This window comes from Leptonotus elevatus, chromosome 13, assembly GCF_054856555.1.
Source record: "Leptonotus elevatus isolate MCC_2025b chromosome 13, RoL_Lele_1.0, whole genome shotgun sequence".
NCBI classification, from domain to species: Eukaryota; Metazoa; Chordata; class Actinopteri; order Syngnathiformes; family Syngnathidae; genus Leptonotus; species Leptonotus elevatus.
The window spans coordinates 8,565,754-8,579,229 of NC_141251.1; the positions used below are offsets into that span (position 1 = coordinate 8,565,754).

Sequence of the window (13,476 nt, forward strand, 5' to 3'; positions counted from 1 at the left end):
AAATGTAAAAAAATAAATAAATAAATAATTAAATGGCAGGGTTATTAACCTGCTCACGTTACAGTACATTTAAATAGACTTTACACAAATGACTCAATACACATATGTGCTCTACTAAGCATATATTTTTTTCTACTGAGGCTACAGTGAATAATAAGAAATTTGATTTGAAAAAAGAAGAAGTTGATTTTGGTGATATTTTGGTATTTTATTTAGCAACTGAGTAATTTGAGGTTAAGGCATGCAGTTCCACTGCATACATGTGTTATTAGATGCATTGGGATTGAGTATTTTTGGATACAAGAGCAAATGTATTTCTGGCAGGCAAAAGTCAGCTCTGAGCTGCTTTGCGCTCCTTTGTACAGTAAGTGTAACACTCCTGCTTGCACACGTCTGTTTGCCGGGACTTGGATTGTTTGTGTTCAAATGTCGTATATATGCAGTTCGTGTATGAGTCAGGGATGTGTGCTCCCCTTCCCCTTTAAAAATAGCACCAAAAAAATAAAAAAATAAAAATAAATAAAAAAGAAGGAAAAAACAGACAAGTGTCAGTGGAAGATTACTGTCACACCTCTGTCACCGTGACGGTGCCCTGTGGGCATTACGGGGGTGAGATTGGCGGGGGTCGGATGGTTGGACGGGAAGTTTAGAGGGTTTTCCGTAGGGGGGGGGGGGGGGGGTTGGATAGCTCTGCTTCCTTCTCTCACTGTCTTTCTCTCGACCCCCACCCTCCTCAGCCCTTTTATTTCCTTAGTGATTAGCTTGCCCTGCGGTGAGCACTAAGCGGCCTAATCTGTAATACTGCGGTGGTGGGTGGAAGCTGAATGACAGGGAGAGACACACAGATAACAATACACAGCTCTATATTAAACACACACATGCACCATGAATGCATTTTGATGTTAAAGTGCATTTTCTTCTACATGAACTACACACCTTCTCTTTCCTGTGTCTTTTTGTATAATATGTTAATTAAGTTTAATCATTAAGGACAAATTATGGCAACATCCAGTTATCTTTTTGTCTTGTTGATTGCTTTGGGAAATTTGCGCCTGATAAACAGTTAGGCAAAACATTATATAATCATGGTCGTGTAGTACGATTACAAAGTTCATTTGATATTAAAGCTGTTCTCTATAACAATTTGGTCCAAAATCTCTTTACAATAACCTTTTTATTTGACCATTTATGACTGAAACATCTTCTAATTAGTAGATTAACACTTTAGCTGTTCACAAGGGGTACTCCTTCAAGCCTCTAGCCAATAGTTTTCAGACTGGATTCGGGTTGGAATTTCCCGCCCTGTCTGCAGATGTGACATCATGTGCACGTTGTGTATGTGAAGGTTATGTAGTTTATTTTTTATTTTTTTAACGTGTTATCTCGGTATTAATATTTAGTTTGTTCCCAATTGTTCAATAAAAAGTTATATAAAAAAGGCTTTGTGCAATTACATTTTTCGTCAACAGGTGGCAGTAGTGATTCGAAATTGAATTTTCTACGTACAGTAGCTTTAAGATAAACGACCCCAAAGCGAAATCTACTATAAAAAAATGTATCAATAAAAATTAAAGCTAAATAATGCACACTTCCTTCATAATGTGTTTTACCTTTCATGAATTGTTTAAACACAAAAAAAAAAATCAACAATCATCTTTAGTGTGTAGAGATTCTATGCAAATGTAAAATAAGATGTGAAGTGCGTTATTTACAGTATGTCCAGTATCATTTTGTCTTTGTCGTCTTCAGAAAATCCACCTTGCCAAAAATACAGCTGGATGTTGGAAATAGAGGCGGAATTTTGTGCTTTTTTGGCAGTTGTGAAGGCTTCATTACCTCATTTGTGAGCCTGTCGCCACATATTATGCAGAGCAGGCTTAGTGTGAGAATCTTCTTTAACAATAAACCTGCATCTTAAGAACTTAATATTCTCTTTGCTTTTCTTGAGAATTGTTAGGTCTATAAGTCGGTTTCATCATTTGGCCTTTTCCCCTTTTGGAAGAAGTGTTTACACATTGTTACTGTCTTGTGGTGGGTTTATTTTTGATTGGGATGGCTTCATTAGATGATACAGCTAGTAGACTGCCAACTTGTTTGAACTATTGATGACACTCACACTTGGATCAAGAGAAGAGCAGCTGCTCTTTCAATGCTCCTGCATTTTTGCCATGTGCCAGTCAAAGTCAGTGGGAGGGAAGCAGATGTCTGAGCATTGAGTGGCCTAAGTGCAATTGCCACGCTGTTTGCTCACCAGCATCGCAATGTTACAGCAGTGGTTTGTGGTTAGTATATATTTTCTGTTTTCAAGGTAAACATAGGATCACAATTTTTTTAACCCAGCTCATGCTACATTTGTCTGTTGTCTTTCTATGAAATAGAGAACACAAAAATAAAAAAAAATTCACATCACAATTTTTGAAGACAAAGATAATCCTTTATTGATCCCTATTTACATGTCATTCTAAGAGAGGAAAACATACAGTTTTTGAACCTAATAGGCCTTGGTACTCATGAAATTGCACCTCTTACGAGTAAGCGGCGCGATGCTAGCTGAGTAAAAAAGTAGGAGAGGAGAGCACAACTCAAGCAGTACTTTTTAAAGCACTCATTGCATTTAAAAAAAAATCATCATCAGTATGGCCATTTCAACTTCTACTTCTACTGTCCTACCCTCTTGAAATGTCTAATGTCATGATCTGTGTTGTTTGGTTTGTCATGTTTTCCTTGTCTCTTCAAGTTTATCATGTCCACTTGTGTCATGTCCAGGTGTCTCTTGTTGTCTCGTTAGTATGTGTATTTAGGCCCCGTCCACACACACACACCCACACACACATTGATGACGTATGTGCCAATTCTAGCGTGACTGCGCGCGAACCGTCAGTCTGTCAACAACAATGGCGGATAGCCGTGTTGTAGTCGTTTTGCGCAGCCTCCTTAGCTTGCTTATGCTTTTGCAGCAAAATATTTTTCTTCTTTATTCCCACGTTCGACAAGCGGTGTTGTACTTGAATCACCACGCCATTGTCACTTCTCCTGTTTGTCTTTTTCCATGTTGTTTTGATACATGCAAAGCCATGTTTGTTCTGTAGATTGCAATAAAGTTCGAAAAAAAAGTTATTCGCTGATTCTTCTTCTACGCTTTCCGTTAACTCCCTGTGGCTGCGCTACAGCGCCACTCCAGACTTGGCATATACATTACAGCCGTTAAACGTCCTCAGCGTCTTCTTTTGGACACACGCAAGTCTTGAAATGCTTGTGTGTGTACGAGATTTGTTTTTGAGGAACAAAGCCGGCTTTGCTTCCGTCTGGACGGGGCATGAGTTTCCTGCTTTCTTTCAGTCCATGTCCGTTCATTGTCCATGTCATGTCAGCGCCCCGTCTCGTTGCCGTTTGTCTCAACCTTGTCAGGTTCTAGTTAGTTTTCATAGTTTGTCTGTACTTAGACCCTTGTTATTTATTTAGTATTTTTGTATACCTTGTACTTTGTTTGCCTTCTCGTTTCTGTCGCATTCAATTATTTAGATTTTTTTTTTTTACGCACCCATGCCTCGCTTCCCTGCACTTGGGTTCACCGCTATAGCGTAACCTGACAGACATGTGCGTGAATGCAAACTACGGTTAAAATGTATGAATTTTTAAACACATTATTTTTTTGTGTAACTAATTAATCATAATTAATGAATTGAAGCCCCGCCCCTATTTTATATGGTGTAACAGTACTGTATCATAATGACAGCTGTCCTCAATTAGATTTAACAGAGAGTCAAAAATATTGGAAAGGTCTGTATTGATGCAGAACGCTTATCCCACGCTGCAAAAAAAAACTAATGAACAGGGTACTATTATACTGTATTGTCATTCTTGATCAGACCAGATTAATTTGTTTTTTAAAAAAAAAGCTTTAGAATCACAAAATGAAAGCCCCTGATTTTCATTATTTAATTTTCTGTTACTTTTAATGATTACTTTTGTCAGTTTCAAGTTTTTTAGTGACCATTGTGGGTTCTACTGACACCTGCCTTGAATCATAACTAAACGGTCTTTTCCATACACCATTTTGGCCCATTCAAATGTGTATTTCTCTTTTCTGTTAGCCAAAGCAGCTCTGCTTTTGCAGCTGCCAGGTTTCTCAGCCAGCGTAGATTTAACTGCGTTGTCAGTAGCGGCTGTCCTAATCTCTATAACAGCCTCAAGTTGGCCCTTAAGGAGTGATGAGAGAGGGAATGAATGAAAGGAGCGATCTTTTTCAGTCTCCTCTTTAAGGTTTTCCAAAACAAACAAACGAGCAACATAGCTCAAATATGAACCTACCAGCAGGATGTTTATGCAACTTCCCCTTGGTCCATTGGAACTTTACCAGCCTGACATAAGATTTGGGTAGGTGGAGTCTAGGTATGTCTGGGCAGCATCAATAAAAAGGCATTCATGTATTCCAAAAAACAATTTCAATCTTCTCAATCATGATTTTTATAACAGTTAGGAACATTAACGGTTCTTCACAACGTGAACAAGCTTTCTCTCATCTCCCGGGTACTTTGCATACTCCTCAGCGTATAGTAGAGTAATGACATTTCCTGATTTTCTGAGCCCCGCCACTTTTTCTGTGCATTCAAGGCATGTCCGGGTTTCCCTGTTCTCAACAAAAAACATTAAATCTCTTGGCTGTATTGAAATTGGCTGTCCTTGTGGCCAAACTTTTTCTTCACAACAGGTTTTGAAAAAGACTGGGACTTGGGTGACAGGATACCTTTTTCTTCTACTTGGTGTTATATCAGAATTACATTTGACCCAAAACTGTCGTAAGCCTGAGCTATGGTTGCCCATAAGTGATTAAAAACAACAACAACATATGCCAATAGCAACGTCACGGCAAAAACATGAGGGCCGCAAAATATCATCCTGCAAATGGCCACCAGCCCGCAAGTTTGAGACCCCTGCTTTAAGGTAAAGACGGATGACAACACTTTTAGCTGACTGCAAATTATGCTCTGCAAAATGGATGATGGCGGTCAATTAAGTTGCATGAAAATCTTAAATCCTGTAATGAAAAAAAATCCAATTTGGGGTCATATTTGACCAGGATTTCACTAAAAAAATACAGATTTTATAATGTCATGACGTACACACATTTTTAAGCCACTAAAAAAAAGAAAAATTCCACTCAAAATAGACAATACAAAGTGACCCAACATACATGGTTTCTCTTTTTGGGCTCAGTAGCCATCAAAACATATAGTTAGACATAGTTTAAGGTACAAAATGGAAATCATTATTATTATTATTATTTATTTATGATTTAACATATAGTTAGTCTATATTTCAAGCCATATTTTCACAGGTTTTTAAGGATTTGTGTGGGAAAATGTTGATTTTTGGTGTCCATTCTAAAAAAAAAAATGGCTTTGAACCAATACAACATGCAATCTGAAACAAAATAACTTATTAAATTAGTTTTAAGTAGCCAAAATGGCAACAGAATCCACTTGTTAGAAAATACATTTCCTAAAAAAAAGGTTTCTTTTGCCCACCCACTACTATTGCCAGACGCTCCAGACCCCTACATTCACAAAAATGTTTTTAGCCATAGCCTCCAGTCCAGTAAAGTAGTGTTAATTTTATCAGCCATTTTAACATTTAGGCTCAGTGTTAGTTCAGTTTGTATCGTGCTTGTTAGTTTTTCATCACATTTACAGTAGTGCACCTCATCCCATTTTTATGCAGTTAAATTTGAGTTGACTAAGAGTATTGTAGTCTTTATTTCATGAACTTCATTGAACTTGTTCAGGTACAACACTGCTTAGCACACATCTACATTGATCATGTGACCAGGGGTGACAACTAGCGAATTAATTTCAATTACCTAAATTATTATTAGGCATTTTATTGTTAAAAGGCCAGTCACTCTCTCTCTCTCTCTCTCTCTCTCTCTCTCTCTCTCTCTCTCTCTCTCTCTCTCTCTCTCTCTCTCTCTCTCTCTCTCTCTCTCTCTCTCTCTCTCTCTCTCTCTCTCTCTCTCTCTCTCTCTCTCACTCTCTCTGTCTCATGCATCTACCTCTGGTGTGAATGACCCCCAATGCCACAGGCAGAGTTTTCACAATAAACTAACCTTGATCAATAACCTGCTGTAGACCTCAGCTAAACCTGCTGGTCCCCCTACTGCTGGATTTCAATATCACGGCTGTTTGAACACTATAGCCGAAGGCCAACTGTGTGTGTGCATTCATGTGTGCATGCAAAATATGTGTGTGTGTGTGTGTGTTTATATGTGTGTGTGTGTGTATATACTGAACTGTTGCCGCAGCATGAATTTTTGAGAGCCTAGAGCATTGGTGATTGTGTTGGTGGTTTTGTGGATGCTGCATATGAGTGCTTAAATAAAACTTTGTGCATGAGTTTTCAGACTGTGTGAAGATTGGCGTGTGTGTGTGTTTGTGTATATGTGTCTTTAGCTGTGTGTTCAACTGATGCCTGGGGGTCTGCAGTGAACGGTGCTAACCGGCCCTCTGAACTCTTCCCTGGGATGAAAAAAAGAAAGCCACTGGGCATGTGCAAGAGGACAGCATGCCATTTACCTGGGCTATGGATGTTTTTTAAAACTGGCAAGAGGGACTTGAACACAAATACACACACAGATACACACACTCACACAATAGTAGACACTCCAGCCTTTCGCCTCAAACGCAAAAGCACACCTTTGCTCCCTTGTCTCAAACACAAAACCACTTCAAACATTTTCACGTTTATTTTATATATTTATTTTTGGGATGCGATACAGGCAGAACTACCCTTACATTAAAAAGCCAAACCACTTTCTTCATGTGCCCTCTTTTTTTTACTTCCTGTTTAAAAAAAAACAGAAAAACAAAAAACTGCATCAGAGGGACTCGTTAGTTTACATCCAGTTTTGTGAAAAGCTGGACTGTTTGCTGGCATTTCAACATGGCTAAATGCTCGTAAATAAACTACATCGGTGACACAGTAGTGCAGTTAATCAATTCATTTCACCTCCTGTGTGTATGTCACGGAAATACGACTTTTCTGAGAAATGGCTACAATATGTCTACTAATTTAGTAATAAATCACAGGAGGGGTATAAAAACCATTATCCTCACCCTCTGCCTTACCTGAACCTGCGTTAGGCATGTGTGTGTGTGTGACTGTGGGAGCGTGGAGTTGAATACCGCTGACCCAGATGTGTTAATTGGGTCATGGGAACACCACCGCCCACACACTGGGGGTTATGGGGTAGGCTTAGTAGTGTGTGCGTGCGCGTGTGTGGGTGTGGGTGTGTGTGTGAAGACGGGGTTAGGACACTGGGGCAATGCCCTGATTATACTCAGATTAGTTTTGGGATTTCTCTGCTCCTCCTCTTGAGCCTTACTCCTCCCGATAATGCTGTCTCTTCCTTTTGTTTCCCCCTTGGTTTTTTCTCTCTCCTCCTAATTCTTTCACTCTTCTTTTAGCTCTAAACCAAATTTTTGGAGCGATTGCTACAATTTATTTCAAAGAAGGCCGAAATATGTGCAAGAAAACAAAAGATGTCGTTGTTTTTACCCTTTCCAATTGTGATATCATAGTTAACGTATCATTATGCGCATCGTATTATTAGGTGCAATATCAATGAACGGGTCTATTTTAACTCATTCACTGCCATTGATTGCTATTGACGTCAAAAATTCATTTGAACTATTTCTATCAGTTTATAATTTTTTTCCACTTTTGTTAACAAGAGTATGAAAACCTAAAAAAGTTTTTTTATTGTACATTTAAAACAGATATAAAATGTATGATTAATCACGAGTTAACGATTGAAGTCATGCAATTAATTACATATTTTATTTCATACATAATTTCTCATAGACACGGCAACATCCACTTCACCACCATCACAAAAATAAAACAAGCCCAGAGAAGAACCCAGAAAGACTCTGAAAAAGAGGGTAGTTGTCACATGAAATAATATTCATGCCAATTGGATTCTTGATCCTGAGCTCATATGGCATAGGCTTATAAACTAACTTTCTTGCTGGGTGCTGCTGGATTTTGAAAATGCAGCACAATTGCACAAGTTCAATTATAAAATAAATGAGATTCCTTGAATTTTGGTTACAATGCCTGATCCTATACGGTGTGGAATTAAATTAGAAAGTGTGTGGCTTAGCTCTTCACTGACTGAAGCTGGCCATCTGCCATCATAACACCCGAATAACTTCCGTCAGTTTGTTTTCCCCCCCTACACACTATGTGTGATGAATAATGTAATTTTAATTTGAGGTGAACAGTCAGTGACATTGAAATACAGGTTCAGGTCTCAAGCTTTACATGTTCTTGACAAAGACTTGTAAACACATTAGGCTTCTGGTTGAGGCATTTACTTGTCATTAAAATTGCCAAACAAATCATTAGCATAGCTAGCATTTTCAACATTTACAGTACCTTCAAACGTTGGAAGCTGTTCCTTTGGCTCATGATTTTGTGTAAGGTTTCGCCGTAATCGAGCGAACACCAACAGCTGACTGTTGTTTTCGCCAACATCTGTTGCATATTTATGCCTGAGATTGGATGAATAACATCACATGATTTATGGCTTTGCATCCTATTGGTTAAAATGACATAGTAGACTGCTGCATTGCCTACGCATTTATGAACTTTAAAACTTGTTTTTGGGGAAAAAGGCGAAATGACAAGTGCCAACAAACACTTAATAAAAATGTACTTCAAAACTTGAAATCCAGGTTATCCCCAAATGGGAATCGGCCCACCACGGACGCCGACGGTCGGGAGCGTGCAGTTGGGGGGCGCAGGGGTGGTGGTTCAAGTGTTGGAACGCAGCCATCAGTGGCCGGAAACTACGCTGATGTGTGGAACCCGGAAGTCGGAAGTCCGCGGCATCTACCCCATTACTCACCGTTTCCTTGTTGAATGTTGAACAACGAGATTTGCTTTGTGCATTTTTATCTGGTAAAGATTGTTCGTGCCCCCAATGGGCGACCTTGCCTGCTCTCAATTAATTTCCTATGGAAGCAGGGTGACACGGCGAAAATCTTTTTCCCCCCTCCCCTTGAGCGACACGCGGAATTCGTGCATGGGGAAATTTGTATCACAATTATCAAACTGGTTACACTGCCTTGTTTGTAATACATAAATAAATACATAATAAAATAAATAAATAAATAAATAAAACACATCCACATAAACGCACACAAAAACGGAATTCATTGTTTGTTAGGCATCTTATTGGGTGTCAGTGTTCACACATAAATAAATGTCATTGATGACCACATTGTATCATGTTATTTGATAATGATTTTATAAACCTTAACTAGATTAAATTTGGTTATTAAATACAAAAAATAATAAATCAACATAAATTATAATTGTCGAATGGGCCCCAGGCCATTTTTTACAGAAAAAGTTGGGCCTCAAGGTAAAAAAGGTTAAGAACCCCTGCTATAAACTATAGGGTTAGAGTTGTTTTGTAATGGTGTGCGAGAGCTTTCTGCAGAAAAACAATACAATAAAATTGGGAAACAAGCAGCATTCTCACCTTTCCACTGTCTTGTGTTTTGTTAATAGAAGATGATTCATGCGAGTCGGTGTATAAATTGGATTTGGAAGCAGAAAATTAACACACAAGTTGCATCTTTACTTGGAAAACAATTTTTAGTGTGAAACTTCACACAGGAAATTACTGTACAATATAATTCAAAGAAAGTCAAACTGCAGCTACAAATGGCAATAGCCTGCCAAATGCATTCCCCTTGACGTAAAGGTCAAAGATTTATGCAGCCTGAGAGAGCAGACATGAGTTACCAGGCTGCCAAACAGAGGTGGCAAATCCAGGTCCAGAAAGTACAAATTCGGCCACAGTTTGGCTTTAGCCCCTGATGGTAGCTAGCTCGCTAGCTCCCTAGCAGGTAAGCGAAAACCATGGGAGCCAGCTAGCTTGCACCTGCAAGTAAAAACCCTGCCACAGTTTGGCTTTAGCCCCCGATGCTAGCTAGCTAGCTCCCTAGGAGGTAAACAAGCACCATGTGAGCTAGGGAGCTAACACCTGAGGCTAAAGCCAAATTGTGTCAGGGTTTTTTACTTTCTGGACTTGGATTTATTTGCCACCTCTGCTGCCAAATGAGACAAACTCGTGGCCAGACGTTGAACATCCAGTGGTCACACACAGCCAGGTGGTGTCCAGTGAGAAATACCCAGGCCAAACAATACCCCCAGGCTAGTTGGCATAGCTTAAACTGATTGGTGTGTGCAAGAAGACGTAGTAGTTATGCTGCCAACAAACAAGCTTAGGCCTATCCTTACTGGTCATGTGACCTTTACCTTTCATTTCAGTGGGAGATCTTCTGAGATACTTTCATTTACCTACACACACATACACAGAGGATGTGATCAGAGCCTCCCCTTGGCTGGTTGGTATCAATCCAGTCCTTAAGGTAAGATGGCACACACAACATGGTTGCCTCCTCAAACAGCACACGCGCCACTCAACTAAACACATAGCTACGCACACACACACACACACAGGCTCCAGATCGCCAAAGCAATATTTACAGCCAAGTCGACTTACAGGCCATGAGAGGGTAAACACACACTTTGGCCAAATACACGCACATTTGCCAAAACTAGCAGTGTCATCACACACTGCAGGGAATCCCAGCATTTGGCTCTGTCTCTCTGCGGGAAAATCCATCAAGGAAGAAGAGAAAAAGGGGGTTGGCGAGGGGTGGTGAATTGACTGTGGTAAGAAAAGCCGGACAATCAAATATTACACAATGTTTAACACATCATTTTCAATCCCCAACGATTTCATTCCTTGCCAGTGTTAATTGCCGCTGTGCTACCTGCCACCAGTGGTCCTTTATAAAATGACTTCTGAATTGAAGCATATGGACAAGGAGCCGCGACGGGAGTCTTGAACGACTTGAGGAAGGGTCCCATTAAATAAGAGCCGGCTAATTACTTTGTCCTCCCTTTTGTCCTGTGGTATCCAGGATCTCGCCGCCATTCATATATCTTACTGTAATGAGCAAAGCCAGGGCCTGCCACCTCAGCTCGGTAATTAAACATATAAATTCTCCCTGCACAGAAATATTTGTACTTACAAGGATGGATTTATACAGCTCTCTAAATTGCCTTGTTGAGCTTCATTTTATTTGCTTTTTTAAAATTTATTTTTTGCAGAGGGTCCGTGAAGGAGGAACTCATCATTTCAATGTGGAAAGTTCAATTTTCAAACATATTTTCCCAAGAAAAGTAAGCATTGCTGCTTTACCGTATACTAAATTGGTTAATTCATTTTTAATAGCTAGGCACCCCTTGCCGAGATCTTAAATGCTTTTTTTCTTCATAATTACTGTGCAGTGTTCCCTCGCAATAACGTGGTTCACTTTTTGTGATCTTTCTGTTTTTGTGTGTGCAATTTTGCATGCATTTAAAAAAAAAAGTCATGTACCTATTTTATAAAATTGAGAAACATTGAGAATGTTTAGACAAGAGAGAAATGTGACAAAATATAAATGACTCGATGAGAAAAGTGGATTAACTGCGTGGTGAGGGATTTTAGAGCCTTAAAACTTTTTATAATAAATGTAAAACATAAAGCCAAAGACTGATTGGAACCTAAACCCAGCGGAACGAGGGAACCCTGTATATGCTTCCAACTTTGAGGGAACCATTTGGGAAGGTGACGTTTGTGTTCCAGCATGAATGTGCCTGAGTGCCGATGAGAGCGTTGTTGGGTGAGTTTGGGTTGGAAAACAAATAAAGCCCTGACCTCAACCCTATAGAGCACTGTTTACTTCAGGGATGGATCGTGAAACAAAATTTGGCCAGGGAAATTATTATCAACGGTCAACTTACTCATCATATTCATATTTATATATATATATATATATATATTTATTTATTTATTTATTTTTTATTTATTTTTTTTCTCCCGATGGCCACCTTGCCCCTGATTGACATTACAACTTACATTTTTTACAAATCTTAAATTCAAGTATTCCCACAGACACACTCCATTACAATACATATAAATCATGCCCAATTTCATTCTCTACATCACATTATACATGTGTGTTGCATATAGTGACCATGAGCCATGGCTGGCTTTTGTCTGTCCAATGCTTGGATGGACTGATTCACCTCAACAAATCCATCATTTCTGAATTTTGACTTCTCAGCCTGCATGACCACACCTACCATGTGTGTGTTTTCCCACTGGCTTTCATTTAATAATAATATTATCCTTACATTTAATGGCAAACAATTGTGTTTTATTTAGGGATGTTCGATACCACGTACCAATACCACTAGTGCTTTTGATACATAAATACATAGCTTTCAGACTGGTTTCCGGTTCGATTTTCCCATTTTGTGACGTCATGTGAGCATTGAGTATGAAGAAGGGAGTGCTAAGTTTCCTTTTTTTTAGGCCACGCGTGGCAGTAGTGATTCGGAATTCAATTCCCTGCATTGAGCAGCTTTAAATTACTGGCCTGCGGCCTGCATGACCCATGTGGAGCAATTTATTTTTAGCACATATCTAATTCTCCGTGGATTGAGATGAATCTAATTGATGTTTCTGATGGTTCCGAGAATTGTTTAATGTCAAGCATTTCTAACCGAAGGCGAGATACCTCTCACTTTATGTAGAGCAGCAGGTCAAGCAGCTGAATCAACTCTATGAACTGCACTGCAATATTATTAGCCAAAGAAGAATGCAGTTTTAATAATAAAAGACAACAGCGGGGGAAGCTATCGGCATATCGTTGAAAGAAACTTAGCATTGTAATCGTAATTAGCTCATTTGTCCATTCATTTGTGGCGCATTATCTATCGGTTATTATTTCTTTTTGATTGTCATCGCTAAATGAGCAGGATTCAGAACAAGCTGAAGGGTCATTGGCTTTACTCCCGCTCCATTCCTATTGTCCCTATTTCATGTACTGTATGCAGGCTTACAAAAGCGTCATATAAAACCGCATGAGCCCCAATTTCCTCCATGGCTGATGGAATTCCCTATTAACCGACTGCAGAACGTCTCCCAGCTGGGAGCCCCAGTTTGAAATGTGCTGCGTTAAAACCTAATGAATGTCATAATTAACTGGATATACTTTACATTTAGAACGGAATTGGCTGTTATAAAACCATCTACCTTTTAACCCTTCACTCATCCCTGTCCCCTGTCTCATTGTCTCTCATTATTCACCCTCTAAGATGACATTACCATAGTTTGACTCACTTTGGTTTTCCTTTGTAACTTTTCTAATTTCTTTTAATTTTTTGGTCTGCCTTTTTTTTTTTTTTTTCAGACAGAGACTGCAGGTTCCGCAGCATTCCTGACACTTTTGTTAATAAATCATTGTGAAGTTAATGAAAATGGCATTCAGGCATAACCAAAATGATTGTGTTCTTTGTCATGCTAATAAAGTGAAAGATGTTCATCCACTGGTGAATGTCTGCACA

General features: G+C 39.2%; 1 long non-coding RNA gene across 2 annotated transcripts in view; it reads left to right on the forward strand.

The window, feature by feature from the left end:
- LOC147163716 (uncharacterized) overlaps window positions 1–13,476 on the forward strand; it is a 78,970-nt gene that overhangs the window by 26,138 nt on the left and 39,356 nt on the right. For both annotated transcript variants that reach the window (XR_015096900.1, XR_015096901.1), the window contains one exon: window positions 10,342–10,442. This is a non-coding gene — a long non-coding RNA (uncharacterized LOC147163716). The remainder of the gene's footprint in view (window positions 1–10,341; window positions 10,443–13,476) is intronic.